The sequence below is a fragment of the Heterodontus francisci genome, chromosome 38, assembly GCF_036365525.1.
Source record: "Heterodontus francisci isolate sHetFra1 chromosome 38, sHetFra1.hap1, whole genome shotgun sequence".
In the NCBI taxonomy this organism is placed as follows: Eukaryota; Metazoa; Chordata; class Chondrichthyes; order Heterodontiformes; family Heterodontidae; genus Heterodontus; species Heterodontus francisci.
This window is the reverse complement of record NC_090408.1, coordinates 38,455,270-38,468,110: the sequence shown is the minus strand read 5'-3', so window position 1 is coordinate 38,468,110 and position 12,841 is coordinate 38,455,270. Positions and strand designations below refer to the sequence as shown.

The 12,841-nt window shown below is 38.9% G+C and overlaps 1 protein-coding gene across 4 annotated transcripts in view; it reads left to right on the top strand.

The window, feature by feature from the left end:
* Nucleotides 1-12,841, top strand: part of pias1b (protein inhibitor of activated STAT, 1b) — a 146,219-nt gene that overhangs the window by 44,420 nt on the left and 88,958 nt on the right. The window lies entirely within an intron of this gene.

Below are 12,841 nucleotides of genomic sequence, written 5' to 3'. Positions count from 1 at the left end.
TAAAAAGTATGATCTTAAACTGAGAGGTTCTGTGGCTTATTTTCAAATCTTAAATTCCCTCTGTGCTGTTTGGTTATGCATTTTATAACGGATTATTTTTTTACATGGGACATTTTTCCGCCTCCAAAAAAGATTGCAGTTCCACAATTTCATTGCAAGAATCATTCAGTAAAGCATGGAGCCAGCATTTTTGTTTTACTCTCGGGAAGATATTCAAATTCTTTGAGAGTGGAGAAGGCTGTTCGGCAGTCAGGCTGGTGCAATAGTCTCACTGAAATCTCTGCAATTTGATAACTGTACGTTAGTCTTCTCCAGGACAGACTGTTAAAATGGTGGCATTTGTCCATCCACGCACACATTCAAAGTAGGTAATTTATGCAGTTTGGTTAACCCAGGAGAATCTTTATCTCTTCGCTCATTACATGTAAGATAACATTACAGAATTTACATCAACCTTTTGTATCACCAGATTTGTTGATTTGCATGTTTTTTATTTTATGTCATGGAATAGATGGTAACGGACCATACCTGTATTTCAAAGTTGTATGCAACAATCATTGAATTGCAAGAACGAAATTCATTCCCTTAAAGAAAAAGATGGCCCACTGTATTAAAGGTGAATTAAGTGCAGGTGATTAGAGAGAATAAAAGGATTAGGATTAGCTAAAAGGTCAAAGTTAAGGTATTCCATCACTTCACACTTCTTGGTATTAAATTCCATCTGCCACTTGTCTGCCTATTCTTCTAGCCTATCTATGTCCTGTTGCAATCGATTGGTATCATCCTTACTGTCTGTTAAACATGCAAGTTTGGTATCATTGGCAAATTTTGAAATTTTACTCTCCGTATTCCAGTATCCAAGTTATTTATATGTATCAAAAAAAAGGTAGTGGTCCTAGCACTGACTCTTGGGCAACACCACTAAACTACCATCCTCCAATCTTGAAAACAACTATTTACAACTTGCTGCTTTCTGTCCTTAAGCCAATTTTTTATCCAAGCTGACACCGACCCTGCTATTCCATGAGCCTCAATTTTGTTAACCAGCTTTTTATGTGGTACTTCAAAAGCTTTCTTAAAATTCATTTAGACAACATCCATTCTTTCCCTTCACCAATCGTCTGTTACTTCTTCAAAAAAAAATCAATTAAATTAGTCGAGTATGATCAGTCTTTTACAAATCTGTGCTGGCTCTCCTGAATTAACCAATACTTATCCAAGTGCCTGTTTCCCTCCCCCTCCCCCCCCCCCCCCGTTTGTTGTTGCTAAACCTTTACCCATCACTGATGTTAAATTGACTGGCCTGTAGTTATTAGGAATGTCCTTATACCCCTTCTTGAATAAGGGTGTCACATTTGCCACTCTCCAATCCTCTGGCACCTCCCCCATATCTAGGGAAGATTATGGCAAGCCCTTCCTTCCGCTATCTCCACTGCTTCCTTTAGCAACCTGGGATACAAGCCATTTGGAACAGGTGACTTATTCACGGCAAACATAGCCAGCCTTTCCGGTCCATCCTTCCAATCAATTTTCATCCCATCCATTTGTCAGCATCCTCATCCTTAGTAAGCACTGATAAAAAGTACTCATTAAGTATTCTAGCCTTGCCCTGCGCCTTTAAGGATATATCACCCTCTTGTCCTTATAGGCCCCACCTGGCCTTTTAACACACCGATAAGAGGATTTTTGGGTTCCCTTTTATGTTAACTGCCATTCTGTTCTCACATTCTTATTTGCCAGTCTTATTTTCCTCACATTGGTCTCGCCTCAACTGGAGTATTGTGTCCAATTCTGGGCACCACACTTTAGGAAGGATGTGAAGGCATTAGAGAGAGTGCAGAAAAGATTTGAAAGAATGATTCCAGGGATGAGGGACTTCAGTTATGTGGAAAGATGGGAGAAGCTGGGGTTGTTCTCCTTGGAGAAAAGAAGGTTGAGGGGATTTCGTAGAGGTGCTCAAAATTATGAGGGGTCTGGACAGAGTAAATGGGGAGAAACTGTTCCCATTGGCAGAAGTTTCGAGAGCTAGAAGACACCAATTTAAGGTGAATGGCAAAAGACCAAAGACAACATGAGGAATCCTTTTGTGCAGTGAGTGGTTAGGATCTGAATGCATTGCCAAAGAGCATGCTGGAGGCAGATTCAATCGTGGCTTTCAAAAGGGTATTGGATAACTATTTGAAGAGAGAAAATTTGAAGGTCTACGGGGTAAAGGCGTGGGAGTAGGTGCATTGCTCTTGCAGAGAGCCGGCCAGCCGTGATGGGCTAAATGGCCTCCTTCTGTGCTGCAACCATTCTAAGATTTTTACGATTTCTGTTTTTCTCTCACCCTCCCTTGACTTTATTCATCTGACATGCATCATTCGCCCTCTTTTTTTTTTTGTTACAAATATAACAAGATTAATTTTGTGGTGGCTTATGTTGGGATGCTGGAAATAGTTTCTGTGTTGTAAGTTACTGCATCACAGGCACACTGTGCCTGGTTTTTGCATTCGATTTTCTACTTTGCTAGCTTCTTAAAATTTCTTTAAAATTCTGTGACTGTGCATCTTGTGAAATTTATTGACTCAGAAAACTGGAATTAAGAGTTCACTGGAGGAAAGGGGGGACATTGTTTTCTATAAAGATTGAAAAGTATTTTTCAAATAAATTTAAATAAAGGGTCTTTTAGATTATATAAATGGTTATTGAAGTAATCTAGTACTTTGTTTCGGTGATTCTTCAGGTAAATATACATTGCAGTGGGATGCCTTTCCTTTCCTCCAGCACTGAATTGAGTATAATCTTCAGCTATAGCATTTCTACTGTTGTCACAGTGCTTTATACAAGATTCACAAAATGATACTGCACCTTGTATTTTTTTTTTAATGAAATGTAGTTGCCTACATTATCTCAGTTGTTGATTTGAGTATTTCATTTGTTTGCACACCTTTTAATTCAACAGATATTTCCAAGTATGAAATTATTGCCATATAAGTCTTGCCTGTCAGATTTTTTTAAAAAAAAAATTTCTATTGGCTGTAATTTTGTTGGAATTTGAGGTGAAATGATTAGCAAATTCTGTTAAAATAAACATTAAATAGATATGGTTTGGAATGATCTCGATTTTCCATCTGCTCCTAAGTATAGTGTTTGGATGGTTGAGATTTTGATCTTTAATTTTGAAGTTTATGTATTTAAAAGTCACTTTCCTCTTGAGCAGCTTACAGGTGTTCTTTCATGTGATTTTCAGCCCCCCCCCCCCCCCCCCCCCCCAGTACATTACATAAAATACTAAGAACTAAGCACATACAAAACACTTGGTACTGATATGTTGCCTGATGTATGGAAATCTATATCTCATTTGGCTGAGTTGCTGTGGAGATTTCACGCACCTCATTTCCTCTCCTGTTTTCTTTGGAAGTGACAGAGATTTGTGTTGTGCATGGCATGGTTCAGCTATGCTCCAGGAGGGAAGCTACCTAGTGTTGTACAGCCATTTCACTTAGTGAGGAGATAGTTAAGGCATGGAGGCAGGACATAACAATTTGTTGCTTGGAGACCAAGAAAAATCACGTCAGAACAAGAATTCAGATAAGGGCTTCGGGTCAGGAAAAGCAACAGAATACCATTCTATTTTGTTTTAACAAATTGGAAAACTTGATTTAATTCAAATAGTGAGAGATTGAGAAGCAGAAGAAAGGTGTTGGTAAAGATTTATGTAAAGTAAGATGCACTTAAACAGTAGTGACTTTTGACATTTATTTGTATTGAAATCACTTTTTCGTCCTGAAAAGTTGGAAGTCATTGTGACCAAAGCAGTTTCTAGCCTGTGTCAAATAGGTAAAATTTTTGTAATGTCATGTGGCTTTTTCAAAACCTGCAGCTGTAAAAAAAAAAAACTTCCTGGCTGGTGTTTTCTGCTTCTGCACTTGACAGCGCTTGAATTTTCATCTATTAAAATGAATGAAAGTGAATTAAAGTTCAAGAGTTTCACTTGCAATGGCTCCTTTTCCTGCTCCTGCACAGTTACCACTGGTGTCCCCATGGATTTATCCTGCCCCGCCCCCCACCCCCCTTCTCATCTACATGCTGCTACTCGGCGTCATCATCTGAAACAGTGTTAGCTTTCACATGTATGCTGATGATACTCAGCTCTGACACACCACCACATCTACACTCCTCCATTCTAGCTAAATTATGAGACTGCTTATCTGACATCCAGTAATGGATGAGCAGAAATTTCCTCCACCTAAAATTTGGGAAGACTGAAGCCATGGTTTGTGGTCCCTGCTCCAAACCTCCGTTCCCTAGCTACTGACTCCATCCCTTTCCCTGGCAAGAGTCTGAGATTAAGCCAATCTGTTTGCAACCTTGGTATCACATTTGCCCCTGAGATGAGCTTCCAACCTCACATTCGTGCCATCACAAAGACCACCTGTTTCCATCTCCGTAACATTGCCTGACTTTGCACCATTTCAGCTCATCTGCTGAAACCCTCGTTTGTGCCTTCATTACCTCTAGACTTGACTATTCCAACATACTCCTGGCTGGTCTCCCACATTCTACCCTCCGTAAACTTGAGGTAAAGAAAACGAAAGAAAAGCTTGCATTTATATAGCGCCTTTCACGACCACTGGATGCCTCAAAGCGCTTTACAATGAATGAAGTACTTTTGTTTGAAGTGTAGTCACTGTTGTAATGCAGATAACATGGCAGCCAGTTTGCACAGAGCAAGCTCCCCCAAGCAGCAATGTGATAATGACCAGATCATCTTTTTGTGGTGTTGATTGAGGGATAAATATTGGCCAGGACACCAGGGATCACTCCCCTGCTGTTTTTTGAAATAGTGTCATGGGATCTTTTACATACACCTGTGGAGGAAGATGGGGCTTGGGTTTAAGATCTGATTTGGAAGATGGCACCTCCGAAAGTGCAGTGCCCCCTCAGTATTGTGCTGGAGCGTCAGCCTTGATTTTTGTGCTCAGGTCCTGGAGTGAGACTTGAACCTCAAACCTTGTGACTCAGGTGAGAATGCTAGCAACTGAGCCACAGTTGACAAAGGCACTATAAGTTATTGTTGAATAGGAGGAAAATCATGAGGTGACGAGCACACTAGCTCAAATATATTCCATTGTAAAAGACTCTGAGAAGGCTAACTAAGGAAGTTAAAGGTAGTATCAAATTGAAAGAAAAAGCATACAATGCAGCGAAGATTAGTGGTAGGTCAGAATATTGGACAGATTTTAGAAATCGGCAAAGAATGACTAACAGAATAATGAGGGAGAAATTAGAGTACAAGAGAAAACTAACTAGAAATCTAAAAACAGATAGAGCTTCTACAAATATTTAAAAAGGAAAGGTGTAACTAAAGTAACAAAGTCCCTTAGAGGGTGAGACTGGGGAATTAATGGGAAATGAGGAAATGGCAGAAGTATTAAATGGGTATTTTGTGTATGTTCACTGCAGAAGACACAAAACAAATCCCAAGGATACTTGAAAATCAAGAGGTAAAGGGAGAAAGGATCTTAAAACAATCACTAGGGAAAAGGTACTTGGAAAACTATTAGAACTAAAGGCTGACAAGTCCCCTGGACCTGATGGCTTGCATCATAGGGTCTTGAAAGAAGTGGCTGCAGAGATAGTGGTAGATGCATTGGTTGTGATCTTCCATAATTCCCTAGATTCTGGAGAGGTTCCAACAGATTGGAAAATGTAACCTCTATTCAAGAAAGGGAGACAGAAAGCAGTTAATTATAGGCCAGTTCCTAACATCAGTCATCGGGAAAATGCTGGAATCCATTATTAAGGAGGTAATAATAGGACATTTAGAAAAAAATAATACAATCAGGCAGAGCCAACAGGGTTTTGTGAAAGGGAAATAGTGTTTGACTAATTTATTAGGGTTCTTTAAGGAAGCAACAAGCAAGTTGGATAAAGGAGAACCTGTAGATGTGGTGTACTTGGATTTCCAAAAGGCATTTGCTAAAGTGCCACATCAAAAGTTACTGCACAAAATGAGAGCTCATGGTTTCGGGGGTAACATATTAGCAAGGATCGAGGATTGGTTAGCTGATCGGAAGCAGAGAATAGGGAATAAATGGGTCATTTTCAGGTTGGCAAACCATGACTAGTGGAGTCACAGGGATCAGTACTGGGGCCTCAACTATTTTTAATCTATATCAATGACCTGGATGAAGGGACAAAATGTATGGTAACTAAATTTGCTGATGACACAAAGATGGGTAGGAAAGTAAGCTGTCAAGAGGACATGAGGCTACAAAGGGATACAGATAGGTTAATTGTGTGGGCAAAAATTTGGCAGATGGAGTACAATGTGGGAAAATGTGAACTTGTTCACTTTGGCAGGAAGAATAGAAAAGCAGTATATTATTTGAATGGAGAGACACTGTGGAATTCAATGGTACAGAGCAAGGAGAGGGAAAAGAGCGAAGACCTTTGACCCTTCACTTGACTGTAACACTGTGTTCAAGAGTCTTGCAAATTATTGAACTGTGAATATATCTATCAGTTTTAACTTGAATGGAACTGTCCTGATAGATATGTTGTTTATTGACTTTTGGGGTTGACAAGACAATATGGTGGGTAACCTATGTGGTATCTGGTGCGCTATGCTGTAATCAAAGGGTATTTTTAATCCTGTGGTATGCTATCTCATTTGTAGCATGGCTAAACGAAAAGGTTTTGGTTAACAGCAGATCAGTATGCTTATCAAAACCACTTTTCATCTGTGAATACAAGTTGAGTGTTGGAAAGGAGCATGAATTGTAACAACACTTCTCTTCCAATTTTAGAAATGATTGCAAACTAGCCAAAATCTTTCCCATTTCCCTTACTTCTCCTTTATCCCTTCGCCACCCAGTCTGATGCCACTTATTGCAGTGCTCATAACAGTATTAACTGCTTCCGAGAGATTGGCAGCCTTTTGCGACCAGATGTTGTCATATTGAAAGCTGATGAGAGGTTCTATTCTGTTTTCTATCCCTCAGAAGAATTGAAGATGGTCATCAATACTTTTGTTTAATCAATAGGAAAAAATATTTTTTCTTAAACTCATTGTGCTGATACTTCTAGTCTCTCCATGTATTTCAGCTACCAGTGGCAAGTGGTGTGACATCTGATGATTAAAGGCCTTTAGTTACCCCTTTTTACTACCAAATTTAGCAGCTTATACCAGGTAACTGAAAATATCGACTCAGAATCTTTATCAGTTGTTGAATTAATCAAGTGCTAAATAACACATGCATTCATACATAATCACTGGGGAAGTTGCAAAAAACATTTACAAGGATGATACCAGAACTGAGAGGTTATACCTATTAGGAAGGATTGAACTACGTCTCTTTCTTGCGTCTAGAAAAGAGAAGGCTGATGGGTGACCTGATGGAGGTTTTTAAAATTATGAAAAGGATTGATAGGGGAGATGTAGAGAAGACGTTTTAACTTGTGCAGGAGTCCGAAACTAGGTTATGTAAATGTAAGATAGTCACCAATAAATCTAATAGGAAGTTCAGAAGAAGCTTCTTTACTGGACAGTAGCTAGAATGTGGAGCTTGCTTCCACAAGGGATCTTTGAAGCGAATAGCATAGATGTGTTTAAGGGAAAGCTAGGTAAGTACATGACGGAGAAAGGTGAAGAAGGATGCAACATGCATTATATAAACGTTGACTATTTTGATTCTATATGGTTTGAATTTTCATTAACTCTCCTTTGTTCTGGTGTCTGTGTTCAGCTCAGTCTCTGCATCTTACTTCACCTATTAGGCGGAGAGTAGAAAGAGGCATTCATTTTTCCTCCCCCCAGGAATGCGCCATCTCCAAATTATAGTGTGCAGTTGATGAAGCAGTATGTTACCTCATGCCTGCTACCAGCAGCACAGTATCAATATAAAAGTGTCAAATGTTGTGCACCATTGGCTTTTAAGAGTGTCTCTGCTTATTCAACTCATGAAGCCAAGGGATTTGGAGTGTCTTTCCTTATTCACCGCATGAAACCAAGGCATTTAAAATTACTCTATCAAGAAGCCATGTTTTGAGTATGATTTTATCCAGCTTTAAAAAAAAATAAATTCTGCAACATTGTTTTGTTTTTTGCATGCAATCTTGCTAGCTCCAAGTGCCTTTTCTAATCTTAGTTCAAATTTTGAAACCTTGGCTCACCAGATAATTTTTTTAAATTAATTCTTGGGATGTGGACATTGCTGACAAAGCTGGCATTTATTGCTTATCCTTAGGGCAAATAGCATTTATTATCCCAATCAAGGAGCACCCTTCTTTTCCCCCTCTGCTTTCTCAATTGCAAAATCTAATTAAATTATTCCAGTGTTTTTGCCTGCAGTACTTTATCTGGAAGTCCATCACTGTTTGAAGAACAGTTTCCTGATTTCATTCCTGAAGTCACCTTTCACTGGTTTGAACCTTTGTCTCCCTGTTCAGCATTTCCTCATTTTTGACCATGAATTTCAAAAATCGATTGGTTTTGTTGATTCTGTTCTGCGTTGGTTGGCCATGTTGAGTATTGAGTCTCAAGATTCCTTGACTTCTTCAAGCTTTGTCCTTCGCCGTTTCAACACGATTCATGGAGTGCGTGTGTTGCTTGCTTTTCCTTCCTGTGTGGGTGTTGTGCACGATTTGGTAAGTGTTGATGTGACTACACAAAGCTGGGCTGTGTTTTTGAAATTTTGCCAAACCACACTACTGATGAGGACCAAGCACAGTTAATGGATAAAAATAAAATTAAAGTAAAGTTAAAATAAAGAATGTGGAGCGGATGGTAAGCAGCACATTCAGAACTTTGGTTTTTAAACTGTTTGGTGCAATTTACAATTCATGTAGAAACATTATTATGCAAGATGGCTATATTATTTACCCAGCCCATGGCCTCCAGAAAGCTTATTTAGCTTGTGGTATTTGTTGGACTCCGATGAGAATGAAGAGAGGAAAGGCAGGACCACACTGCAGGGAAGTGGAGTTAGGCAGGAGCAAACAGAAAATGCTGTGTATGGGGCGGAATGCTGCCAGAACAAAGCAAAGTAAGGGAGCGTCTGGGTAAACAGTAGGGAAAGCAAAGAAAATTACAGCTGTCCGATCAATTTTTTCCTGTTACTTTTTAAAAATATAAGTAAAGGCCTTTATAATATGTATTTTAAGGCATTAGTTTTCATCTGCCTGCAGTAAAGATTGCAAGTGCCTTTATCAAATAGTTATGCTAGCTGTGACAAAATGTGTGCTGAAATTTAAATTCTCTCCAATGGGAACAGTCTTGGGGGAAAAATCTGCTGGGCATCCAGTTTATACATAGCTAATTGGTTAATGTTTAAGAATAAACGGACACTGTTGCTGTTGGAACAGTTGCTAGAAACTGTTTTCCTTAAACTGCCTGTTCTTTCCAATTCACTCAGTTTTTATATTCTTGCTATACGCTACTGGGAGATGTGCACTTCGAATAACTACACTGATTACAAGTTCACACCTTCAGGAGAAGTGTGGAAAAGAGATGGAATTATTTTTGGGCTAATATTTGCATGCAGTGGGAAAGTTTTTTTTTGCATATTTGTGAAGCATTTTCATCTTCATACATTTCGAAGTTATTTTTAGAGCATATTGCAATCATGATTTTTGAAAAAACAAATCAGCTATGCTAAGCTGTCATGTCACTAAAAATCTCAAGTTTGAAACCCCTTGTGGTCAGATATTACGAGGCTGCTAAATTTATTATTCCATGAGGTGTCCTATTCTATAGGTAGCCAATGTGTGAGTTGATGCAGTGTAATCTGTTTTCATGTTGGTTGTTGACTACTGTTTTGGAATTAAATCAAAATGCATAACACTGCAGTTTGACAGTATTGGTGAATCTCATTGGGGATTAACCTTGTGAATATAAATGAGGCCCAAGAGATTAATCTAACATAATTAATATAGTTGTTTGCTTCCAGAAATGAGTTGTTCTTGCATTTTGGAAATGAAGTTGTTTTCTTGTATTTAATGCTTTACCAGATGCATTTGAACATTCTTTAAAAAAAAAGTTTATAATGCAGTAATAATACTGGTTATTTTGTTGAAATCAATTTTCATTTCTTGAAACTGAGATATAACGTCCAGTTCTGACTATTGAGTTGATTTTTACAGCTTATCTGAAAGAGTGCAATGGATATTGTCTTATCAACTGGATGTGCTGTATTATCCTTAGCATCTTTTACATGTTTTGATTTTACTGCAGTTTCCGAGCAAAAGGAGAAACCTTTTACGGTTCACTTAATGTAGCTCAGGATGATTGTGCCAATTTTAAATGCCTTCACGTGTCTCTGGGGGTTTGACCAAAGTACAATGGGCGGGCAGTTGGTACCATGTAATCTGAAAAAGGTGCCTTCTGTAGTTTAAGCCCCTTTGTTTTTTTTTCTAATTTTATGCCTCCCTATGACGTAGGTATTGATTCTTGCTGAAATAGAGTTCTGTCATTGCTATTCAGTCTCGCGTCTTGTCCAAGTGGCTAGTTGCATGTGATTGTCCTGCCCAGGCTATCCCAGCTGGATTGAATCATGTTGCTTGATATCCACACAAGCTCGTTTTCCAGTAGTAGTATCTGGATAACTAGTTGCATTGGAACCATCGGTCATTTGTTTCTCTTCTCTGCTCCCTCCATCAACCCCACTGCCCATGCTTCACTATTTATTTCTGCTGTTTTTTCATTTTTAGAAAAAAAATTTTCTCATATTAACATAGTGCTTCAGAGAACAGTCGAGCTGATTCTATATTGGGTGTTTGCTGCTGATTTTGGCCAGAACATGGTCCCATACTAAAATTGTATTGACCATAGAGTTATACCTTCTCTCTTATTGATGGTGTTAAGTATGTAATCTAGGCTATTGATTCATTGATGATGAAAGGATGGTGATATGTGGCCAAGTCAGTGTGATGAGTGTTCCTGTGACATTACTGCTTTTGTTCTCTGAGAAAGGTGTTGAAGGGTGGGAGATGCTTTTGAAGTAACCTTGGGGTGCTGGATCTTGGAGATCTTACATACTCTGTCACAGTGCCTTGCTCATGGAGGAAGTGGACATTGAATCCAATGAGAAGAGTGCCAGTCAAGTGAGTTGCTCTCTCCTGGATGGTGTCGAGTAGCACCCCCTACTGCTAGCAACTCAAACTGGGGATTGAATCTCGAACCCTCTGATCTATATGGTTGAGTTGCCAGTAGCATTCACAACTGAGCCATTTGGGAGCTTCCTGCGCTCTTTATTGCAAATCCATTGCTAGCTACTTTTGTCCATTACTCATGGGCGTAATGGAGGTAAGCAGGAGCAAGATGAATTTAGACAGCAGTTGCATAGTGATGGGGTTGGGTAGGAAGCACCTGGAATGATCTGGTCTACTAAGGGTACAGATGCATAGAGAATGCCAAATATTGTTGGGTTGTAGCAGATGGTTCAAAGGATGGCTGTTGAAAGTTGCAAATACAACAGGGGAACAGACCAGAATGATTTGAAATGCATCCAATACATGGCAACCTTACATCCAGTATATTAGAAAATCTATATTGATGCACTGTAGTATGTAGTAACATTACATTTCTCTCTTCTACAAAAGAGGAAGGTATTTGTCCTTGGAGCATGTTGAAATGTTCAAAAGCATTTCGCCTTTCCATTGGAAGTAGCTGTTTCACTTCCCTTCCCCTCCCCACCCCCGATTCCGTGCTCAAATTGAATTATTTAAATCTGATAGTCACAGAGTTCTGTTGAGTGTTAAATCCAAGCTAGTACAGTTGCTACTAGTTTAAAATGCCTTGATGCTCGTAACATTTACCTTGAATCTTGTTTTTTTTCTAGAGGCAGGTGACTAGTTTTTGCAGTTAGAGCTAGTGTTGGATAGCAGGCCAAATACTACTGATGGTATGTTTATGTTTATATAATATACCTTCACCTCTAGACTGCAACAGGATTTTAGAAAATGATCACTGACTCTGCGTATTTCACTGTCAGTTGGTACTAAAACAATTCAAGTCAATACAAATATCCATGTTTGTATTAAAATTAATCTTCCTGCATACAGCATGCTTTTGCTTTTTGATGAGGTTTGAGGTTCTACCTGTTACAGTAAATAAAGGAATACTCAGCTGGAAGGTAATGCAAGAGGGGAATAGTGAATGCACAGTAGTTACATGTCTCTTCTGTCTTGGCATTGAAATTTGCCAAGACAGATGGGATGAAATGTTCTTGTCGGCTGTAAAATGAAAGTAGACAGCCTCATTTTAGTTCAGTTGGTTGGCCTTTAGGACAAACTTAATGTCAAAATTGGCACAGAAAAATTCCTAACTAATTTCATTGTCTTGGCAGCTTCTCTAATCAGTTCCCAGAGAAAAAGCTACGATATTAATGCATGTCGGTTTTCACACTCTAAATTATGTATGAAAAATCCTTTTTAAAATTATCCCGCCTTTCATATGTAACATTAAAAATTGCAGATGGTCTGTTTCTAGCTGGTTGAAATTAGCATAATTGAGTTTCTAGTGAATGAGATCTTAAATTCTGAAGAGTAGCCTCATTTTCAGGAGGCTAGGTGACAAATATGCAGTACGAAATGAGCAGTGTACAATGTTTTAGTACAAAAAAGGTGGTGTTCTCAACATCTGAAGTGACTTGTGAAAAACCTGTAATGAGCAAATATTTCCTTTTTAAGTAAATTTACTACTTAATTAAAAGCAGTTATTGGTCTTAACCTAGCACAGCAAACTACGAGCTCAGGGTCCAATTTGGAAGCTGTTTTGTGGAGTTGGGTTGGGTGTGGGGGGAATAAACCCTGCGTCATGTTTCTTTCAGACGAAGAAGCCAATGCTGCTTTTTGT